We start from the raw sequence: 10209 nt of genomic DNA, 5'->3' as shown, positions 1-10209 counted from the left end.
TTAAAACTGAGCCAAAAGACTCAATTTTCTTCCTTTCCTAAATAGAATGAGGATACAATGCCTGAAAATGCAGCAGCCATAGTATGACCATAAGGACAAAAATCCCATGAAAAGGAGGGTAGAGGAATGGTGTGTCAGCCTGGAACTGCCTTCCCCTAGACATCTTGTTGCTTAAGATCAACAAACCCCTATCCATTTAAGTCATTGTAGTAGATTTTACCATTTTTTGCAAATAGCAAACATTTCTCCAATCTATTGGACGAGACGTTTCAACTTTCTTATTGTCCTCATGCCTGACCATTTCATCCCTGTTTTTTTTTTTGTTTTTTTTTTTGAGAACTCTAATATGTCTACCTTTTAAAAGTGGATGTTATACAGTTTTGTCCTCAGTCCACAGGTCTTTTTACCACCTGGTATGACTGCAGTGCACAATTTCTGTGTTCATATGTGGTGGCCCTACTCTCTACCCACTTCTCTTTGTGATTTAATCTACCATTATGAGTTGAATTACCTTGTATCAATTCATTATTTGCAGGTCAACAGATCAAGCCCAGTCATCTATACTGCATTCAGATGCATCTATCTAGATTATTGTTGGACATTTACCCTGGATGTACTATAGGATACTTCAATCTCAACATGACTCAAAAGACTTTATCATTTCTTCTCCTAAATGGAGCCCTCCTCTGATATATTCTATTTCAGTTGATATTACCAATAGCCAATTGGGGAAACTTGCTATTTTCCCTTACTTCTCCATATCCTTGACTCTCCTAATTTTAAACACCTAGAGTTGGTGATTTTATCCTTTAAAAACCTCTTAAAGTTGTCTCCTCAGTCCTATCTAGATGAATATTTCTCTGTTGAGGACCTTGTCGTATGTCATGTAGACTACTGAAAGAACTTGCTAACAGTTCTAGCTGATTCCAGTTATATCCCAGTCAAATCCATTCTCCACACAGCTGCTAGTGTGATCTATTTAAAATGCAAATAAGACCATGCCATCCCCCTGCTGAAAGCCATTTCATGGCATTCCATCAGCTACGGGATAAAGTTCAAACTCCTTAATATAGCATGTAAGATCCTAAATTATCTGTTTTCTACTGATCCTTCCAGCTTAAACTTTGGCGACTCTCTACTTTGAAATTCATGTTACATCTACACCTAAACACTTGTAATTCTTTTAACCTAGCACTCTTTTCTGCACTTTATCTCCTGTATTGTGTGTGTGTGAATTTAATCTTTTTTGGACACAACTCAGGCTATGTTATACCTTCTTTTGGAAGGTTTTCCAAACCCCTTTTTTATCAGCCAGGATTTTAGGTGTAATCAATGGAAATCAAAATGGCTTATTTAAGAAGAAATGGTTAGTGCCCTATGGAATCTCCAGAATTCTGAAAACAAAAACAAAAACAAAACAAAAACAGATTCAAGACTACACAGTCAGGAAACATAGCTAAAAATCACAAAACTGTCCCAGTGAGGAAAACACTGCTATTGCAGTGTCTTGATTTGCTTGAGTTGCCCAAACAAAACGCCAGACATGGTGGCTGAAACAACAGACATTTTTCTTATAGTTCTGGAGGCTGGGAGGTCCAAGGAGCCACTGATTTCTTCGTGGTGAGGATTCTTTTCCTACTTGTAGACAACCACCTTCTTATGTCTCCTCACATGGTGGAGAGAGAAAGCAAACTCTCTGGTGTCTCTTCTTATAAGAGCTCATCGTGAAAGCTGCATTCTCAAGACTTCATCTAAACCTAATTATCTTCCAAAGGATCCATCTCCAAATAGCATCACTTTTTAGGGCTTCAACATGTGAATTTTGGGGAGACAAAATTCAGCCCATAGCAAGCAGTAAGGGGCCAGATGCTGGAGATAGCACTGCCAAATCCACCGCTGCTGGACCCAGGATCCATCACTATGTCTGCCCCTCCTGGCAAGGGGGCTTAATGTTTCTGCACTCAGTATTGCTTCTGCCCCAGAGATAATGCTTGTAGGACCCTCTTTTTCTCATCATCACCTCCATATTCCAAGTCTGAGCAGAGTGCAACCAAATGGATGAGCTTAAGTTGTATGTTTATCTCCTAGCTGCAAAGCAGGCTGCGAAAATAACATATAACTCTAGGACATTCATATTTATAAGTTAGGAGAATTCCCCAAACATAAGAAAGGGGTCCAAATTCTGAGTCATCAAAAAGATTTTTCAAATGTCCACTACATTTATTTGGCTTTCCAACAACAATCTACATTTTTCTTCCCATTCTTAACACTTAAAAAATGCTCCCATTGAGCATAATGCAACCATCTCATTATATTAAAAAAAAACAAATCTTGCCATTTCAGCCAATGGGGTTAACCCAGCTGCATTTCGTTTCAAGTCCAGGACCTCTGGTTGTGTTTGTTACTCCTTTGGGTTTGTCACAATCCTTGCTTTTATATTTTATAAGCTATGGATCAGAGTGTTAATCACTACTAGAGTTATCCTAAACAATATAAAATAATGAGGCAAAGAGAAAGGAAAATTATTTTGAATTTTAAAATCAAGTGATATATTCAAAATGTATAAAGAACTTATACAGCTTGGGATGCCTGGGTGGTTTAGTCAGTTAGTGTCTGACTTCAGCTCAGGTCATGATCTCATGGTTCCTGGGTTCAAGCCCCACATCAGGCTCTCCACTGTCAGCACAGAGCCCACTTCGGATCCTCTGTCTGTTCCCCTTCCTCACTGCCCCTCCCCCACTTTCTCTTTCTCAAAAATAAATAAACATTAAAAAAAAAAGAACTTTTACAGCTCAACACCAAAAAGCCAAATAATTCGATTAAAATCAAGTAATATATAGTTTATATATACATATATTGAAATGCACATTTTATTTATTTATTACTTATTTATCCATATTTTAAGTGAACCATTCAATGAGATTTGACTTAGTACAAGCCTCAGTCAGGAGAACATAGAACATATTCATTAATTCAGAAAGTTTCCCTGGGCTATTTCCTTTATAATCAATCCCATCCCCTCCCTCAGGCAACCACTGATCTGGTTTCTATCTGATCAATTCTGCCTGTTCTAGAAGTTCATACAAATGGTATCATGTCGTGTGTATTCTTTTATGTTTGATTTCTTTGAATCACTATGTTTTTGAGATTCATTTGTGTTGTATATTTCATTAGTTCATATCTATTGTTGATTAGCATTCCATTTGATGAATGTCATAACCTGCTTATTCATTCACCTGTTAATGGACATAGAAGTTTTTGGCTGTTATAAATAAAGCTTCTTGGGTGGCCATGTACAATTCTTTACATGGCCATATGTTTTCACTTATCTTAGATAATTACCTAGGGGTTGAATTGCAAGGTCATAAGAAACCACTAGACTATTTTCCAGGGTTGTTGTACCATACAACATTCCTACCAACAATGTATGAGAGTTTCAGTTGATCCAAATCCTCAATACTTTGTATTGGTAATTTTTTTGAATGCTAATAGTTTTAGTGGGTATGTAGAGTAACTCATTGTGGTTTTAATTTACATTGCATGATTAAAGATGTAGACCATTTTTTCATCTGCTTATTGATCATTTTAAAAAGGTCTCTTTTCATGAAGCATCTTTTCAAGACTTTTGATCATTTAAAATTTAGTCATTTTTAAAAGAATTTCTAAGGGTTCTATGTTCTTCCATATTCTTCCCAGCCTCTTTAGTAATAGTCAGGATTATTTATGACTTTCTTTTATCTTTTTGCCTAATGATATCTCAGAACAAGCCTGAAGTAATATTGGCTTACCAGATGGGGTTTCCTTCCTTGGGTGCTAAGACCTCTAGAGCCAAGAATCATAGGGAGAGTGGAATGAAAAGCTAGCAAAGTGTCCCATTCAGTTATAATGGTGATATATACTCCTTTTTCCCCACTTTCTCTTCTTTGCCCCTGGAGCCATGCTTTCTGACTATGGCAAAACAAATATCATATAGAACAGTGTTCCAGCCTCACTGAGTGTGGTCTCCCATTGATACTCTGAGCCTTTAATAGACCATTCCACCATTCATTAAGGCCAGCTGTTTAGGGGGATATGGGGTCAATGGAAAAAAACCAGTGAATGCTGTGGGTATCAGTCCACTGATTTCCTTTTGGTCAGAGGAGATCAACAAGAAGATGTGACCATTGGTTGATCCACAAGCTCACCCCCGGCAATTGGAGGCTCCTTACTTACTCCCCTATACTTGGAATGTACATTAAACCTGCTGTTCTCATAGCTGGAGCCATTTCAAGGACATAGCCTTGAGTGAGTAAGGTGTTGAGACTATCTGGACTGTGTACATGACTGAATCTAGTTAAGGCCTCTATGCAAACTTTTAAGATTCTGGTGCACTGTGTGGAGATTTGCTTATCTTACACCCACTCAAGACAAGCCTCAAAAGAAACTTTCCTTGTTTATTAAAATTGCCGCCTACCAATCTGGAGTGGTCTGCCTTTCTTTGGTCTCTCTTTTCCCTGTGTATATCATGACCAGTTTTGAATTTCACCTGGGGGATTCCTAAGGTTGCAAACCAACACTTCCTGATTGAAATGTGAGCTCTTTTATTAGAAGTAATGTGTGGAATTACAATGATGAATAAGAAGATCAGTAAGTCCACAGATGGTATAGCTGGCATATAAGAGTGGCAGGCAGAAAAAAATAAATGTCAAGAATGAGTGTTTATTCCAGTGAGGAAAAATCATTTTCCACCCCATGATGAAAAGAGTACAATGCAATCAATGTATCACCAGGTGGCTGGCTGATCCCTCAGTCTATGGCAGCCTATCAAAGTCTAAGAGCTGGTCATTGCTGCTGGCATAATGATGACTCAGCTGTGGTGATGGCCAGGTCAGCCTTGGTGAGGGAAATCTTATGACTGGGCCCATGCTTAGCATCTGTCCCTGCCAGGATGGATGTTTTGTTATTGAGTGCACTGGATAAGCACTGAGAGAACTGGGGAAAGAAGCTGACTGACATCCTCAAGACCCCCATGATTTCACCCCCATTATTACTGATAATCTCCAGTGCAGTGGGACCTTTTGTTGTACATTCACATGGGATCCAAAGAGAGCCAATTCTGGGTTTCATTCATATGAGTCATCCCCAAATCTCCTTGTCACCAATCATTTCCCTTTAATATCTCTGACAATCTAGCCAAGCCATCAGTCACTTCTCATGAATCACTATGGATGCACACTTCGGGCCATCTTTCCTTTTCATGGATGGAATTCTACCTCCTGGGATGATTACTCTTAGCCAATGCTACCTCCTGGGATGATTACTCTTAGCCAATGTTCTTATGGATCTCTATCACCACAGCCTTGTCATTCAGAGCACTGTAAGTTAGGCTTAAAGTATTTTCTTCTCTGTTAAGTGATAAGAAATTCTTTGGAACACTCTTGATTTGGGTTGAGGAAGAGATTGCAGTGTGGCAGAGCATGTACACTGAAGGTGTAATCCACCTGTTGATGTAACTTACTTGAGACTTCAGGATTTGCTTGAGCCTGTTTCTTTATATAACACCTCTGCTTGTTCATTGGGTGTTATTGAACATGAACAATTTTTTGATTTGACAAATCACATAAAACCCTGTACATTATGGGCATCTCAGACTGTATTATCACCAAGTGTTTCATGGTTCAGCATTTGGTCTACCAGGGTTCAGTAGCTGCTTCTAAAAAGGAATTTAGTTATTTGCCTAAGAAGGATATGCAAACCTATCAGGACACTCTGCTTTCATTTTTCTATTTGGGCTTGCAACAGACTCCATTTAACATACTAATTTTCCACAGATTATCTACTGGGTCCTTCACATAAAGAATCCACCTGGATCACTTATAGACCCACCTCTTCCTCTGAGTCTTGATAAATAGATTAGAACCACACACACAACTATACTGTTAACTTCAAAACCTAGAGGCCTAGTAACAGTATCCCTTTATATTTGGGATTTGAGGAAGGTGAGGATAAAGAGTGCAGCAAGTTGTCTTTCAATTTGGAAAGGATGTCCCACAATGCCCCAAACCACTGATTCCTACAAACTTCACTGTAGTTGCTCAAGTCGGTATTTTCATGGGAAATATCTTCTGTCTTCTGGTACACATGTGTCTCATAACATTACCTAGAGTGTTATTATATTTTGCTATAGTTCCTACAAACATGATGTCATCAATGGAGAGACCAGTTGATGTACTGTGGGGATGTTGAGATAAACAAGTTATCTGGGACTAAATAGCAGCATAATATGAAGAACTGGTATAGCTCTCAGGCTAGATGGTGAGTGTACTCCTCTCCCTCCAAGTTATAGCAATGTGCTTCTGTAGTTCTCTCCTTTTTTTGGGATAGAACAAAAAACAGACTTTTTGTATCTGTGATTCTTTAACTTTAAATATACATCAGAATTATGTAGAGGGCTCATTAAAGCACAGGCTGCTAGACAACACCCCCAGAATTTTTGATTTAGGGGGTCCAGATTAAATAGGGATGTGATAGGGGCGCCTGGGTGGCTCAGTCGGTTAAGTGTCTCACTTCAGCTCAAGACATGATCTCACAGTTCATGGATTTGAGACCCTCATTGGAATCTGTGCTGACAACACAGAGCCTGGACCCTGCTATGAGTTCTGTGTCTCCCTCTCTCTCTCCCACTCTGCTGCTCATGCTCTGTGTCTGTCTCTCAAAAATAAATAAACATTAAAAAAGAAATTTTAAATAGGGATGTGATAGAAATCAGCACCCTTAAATCTTTCAGACCACTGATAGTATCATTAATTCCTTTTGGTTTATAATTATGGCACAGACCAGAAAGCTACTATGGCACTTCTGCCAATACTGACTAAACGTGTTTGTGAGTAAACACCTAGGACCTAGACAAATAGGCTCACACTATAGTATGCACCCTGGGCAAAACTTACATATTTATCATCTGACTTAGGTATCTATTAGACCACAGCAGCATTCTGGGTCCCCAGGAATCAAGCAATTAGCTCAAAATCAGGACTCAAAAATTCCCAAAATACTTATATATTTTCCTTTCCCCATATATAGGTTTCCTGGTGAATGACCACAGATGTCTTAAGGAAGGACAGAGAGAAAATTATGATAACAGTTTGTGTTATTACCTCAAGTACACTAGGCTTCCATTCAGTCAAGGAACTCTGGTTATCTGAACTAATCACAGGTCTGAGAATTCAGTGATAAATAAACTACATTTCCCATTATCATGGCTCAAGTCAGACCTCTGTTGGCCAGATCTAGAGGGTTTTTTGTTTTTTTTTTTTCATTTTATTATGCAGATTAATTAGTACCTTAGTCCATTTTCCATCTAGTTCAGTCCTAAGACCTCATGATTAATTAAGTATTACAGAGACCTGTGTAGATTGGGTTATTTGGTCATCAACCCAGTACTGGGATCTATTGTGATAACCAGTTCCATCTTGTCTTGGTTGGGTAAGTGCTGCTAGTTGGCCTGTGTCTATTCCAGGATTGTATTCATCCCCACTGAAATTATGAAGCTTATTTCAAAGATGGCATCTACTACCCACATACTTGTTCAATAGGAAGCAGCCACTAAAGTTTTTCTTTTTCTTTTTCTTTTTTTTTTAAATTTTGCTTTGGGGAGCAAAATTTGGGGTGGCTCAGTCAGTTGAGCGTCCGACTTTGGCTCAGGTCATGATCTCACGGTTTGAGGGTTCTGGCCCCATGTCAGGCTCTGTGCTGACAGCTCAGCCTGGAGCCTGCTTCAGATTCTGTGTCTCCCCCTCTCTCTGCCCTTTCCCTACTCATGCTCTGTCTCTCGCTCCCTCAAAAATCAATAAACATTAAAAAAATTGCTTTGTTTTTTTATACTGATGATCCCTTTATCAGTGTATTTCTCTACGGATTTGTGAAGTAAGCATTTTAGGGACCATTTAAAAGTGGAAATGGGTCCTAGAAAGGGAATGGGTCTCATTTATCCTACTACATTCCTATCTGCATAAGTTTTTGGGTTCCTTTCTGTACATCTCAACCTGACTGGTCATTAAAACAAGGTGGAGAGTTCTTAAAATTCCTATTGCCCAGTCTACACCTCTAAGACTCTCTAGAAGTGGGATACAGGCATAGTATTTTTCAAAATTCATTGTCTACTTCCACATTCCAATTATAAAATGAATTTATATAATCCCAACTTTATTAAGTGTAAGCCACTGTTGAGTCTAACTTTCAGCATTCAACTGAGCAAATAATTTGCCAGTTTACCTGCTCAAGCTAGCACATTAAATCCAGACTATATGGTATGTGCACCTGTATTGATAAAACTAACCAAATCAGAAATTAAATGTTTGCCCCCTGTCCTAATACCCTCAAAACTCATTCCCATGTATATTCCTCTATGGTTTTCTTGAGTAAAATTTTAACTGAAGTATAACATATACATAGACAGTAAAATGCAAAATTTGTTAATTGTACAGCTCCATGAATTTTACAAATTTTAACACACTCTTGTAACCATTGCATTAACTGGAATATTAACACAACATCAGATACTCCTTCATTACACCTTCTGCAAAGTTAACTACTATTTTAAACTTCCATCACTATATTTTGCTGTTTAAACTTTAAATAAAAGGAATCATATAGTGTGTACTCTATAATACTGCCGTCTTTTACTTAAGAGTGTGTCTGTGAGATTCACTGTTATTACATATCGCAATTGTTGGTTCTTTTTCATTGTTGTGTAGTATTCCATTTTAGGAAATTTACCACATTTTATTTACTAATTTTATTTTTATGTTATTTGGGTTATTTCCAGCTTTCAAATATCAAAATGCTGCTGTTGTGAATATATATATGTATATATATATATATATGTGTATATATATATATATACATATATATATGTATATATATATATATATACACATATATATATGTATATATATACATATATATATGTTGTATTTAGTTCTTTAAATTTTAGTCATTCCAATTGATGCATTGGGTATCTCATTGTGGCTTTAATTTGTATTTATCTGATGATGTTGAACACTACACTTTATTGTTAGATGGTTGGATGCTCTTTTTTAATAGAGTGTTTATTTAATCTTTTTGCCTGTTTTTTTTACTAAATTGTCTTTTTTCTTTTTCATAGTTAGGAGGCTGGGCTACCTTAAGGAAGGACCTGGGTACACCACTGAAAATTTATACTGTTAATGTTTCTCCTAGCCTTCCCCAAAGGGATTATGATATTTACCAGGGTAACTGAACATTTGAGAAAAGGAAATAATTAGAACTTTCAGAGACTATTGCACACTGGTTCTGAAAGCACACCGATTCTAGGAGACCTGAAACATCGTTATGGCCTTGCAGTCAGAGTAGGGGCTTATGGAGGTCAGGTGACTAATGGATTTTTAGCTCAGGTCTGTCTCACAGTGGATCCGGTGGGTCCACAAACCCATCCTGTGGTATTTTCCCCAGTTCCAGAATGCATAATTGGGAGAGACATACTTAGCAGCTGGCAGAATTCCCACAGTGGTTCCCTGGCCTGTGGAGCAAGTGTTAATATGGTGGGAAAGGTCAAGTGGAAGCCATTAGAAAGGCCTCTACCAGGAAAATAGTAAATCAAAGCAATACTGCATCCCTGGAGGAACTGCAGAGATTAGTGCCACCATCAAGGACTTGACAGATGCAGGGGTGCTGATTACCACCACATCTCCATTCTGCTCCCCTATTTGGCCTGGGCAGAAGACAGATGGATCTTGGAGAATGACAGTGGATTATCATAAGCTAAACCAGGGGGTGACTCCAATTGCAGCTGCTGTACCAGTTGTGGTTTCACTGCTTAAGCAAATTAACATATCCCCTGGTACTTGGTATACAGCTATTGATCTGGCAATCCCTTTTTCTCCCCACCTGTCCATAAGGCCCATCAGAATTAGTCTGCTTTCTAAGGCTAGCAATACACCTTCACTGTCTTACCTCAGGAATATATGAACTCTGTAGCCCTATGTCATAATTTAGTTCACAGGGATCTTGATTGCCTTTCTCTTCCACGAGATATCACACTAATTCATTAGTCTACTACTAATATGCTAATTGGATCTAGTGAGCAAGAAGTAGCAATTACTTTAGACTTATTGGTAAGACATTTGTGTGACAGAGGGTGGGAAATAAATCCAACTGAAATTCAGGGGTCTTCTATGGCAATGAAATTTC

Source organism: Panthera leo, chromosome A3 (genome assembly GCF_018350215.1).
Source record: "Panthera leo isolate Ple1 chromosome A3, P.leo_Ple1_pat1.1, whole genome shotgun sequence".
NCBI lineage: Eukaryota > Metazoa > Chordata > Mammalia > Carnivora > Felidae > Panthera > Panthera leo.
Note: the sequence above shows the minus strand (reverse complement) of the source record.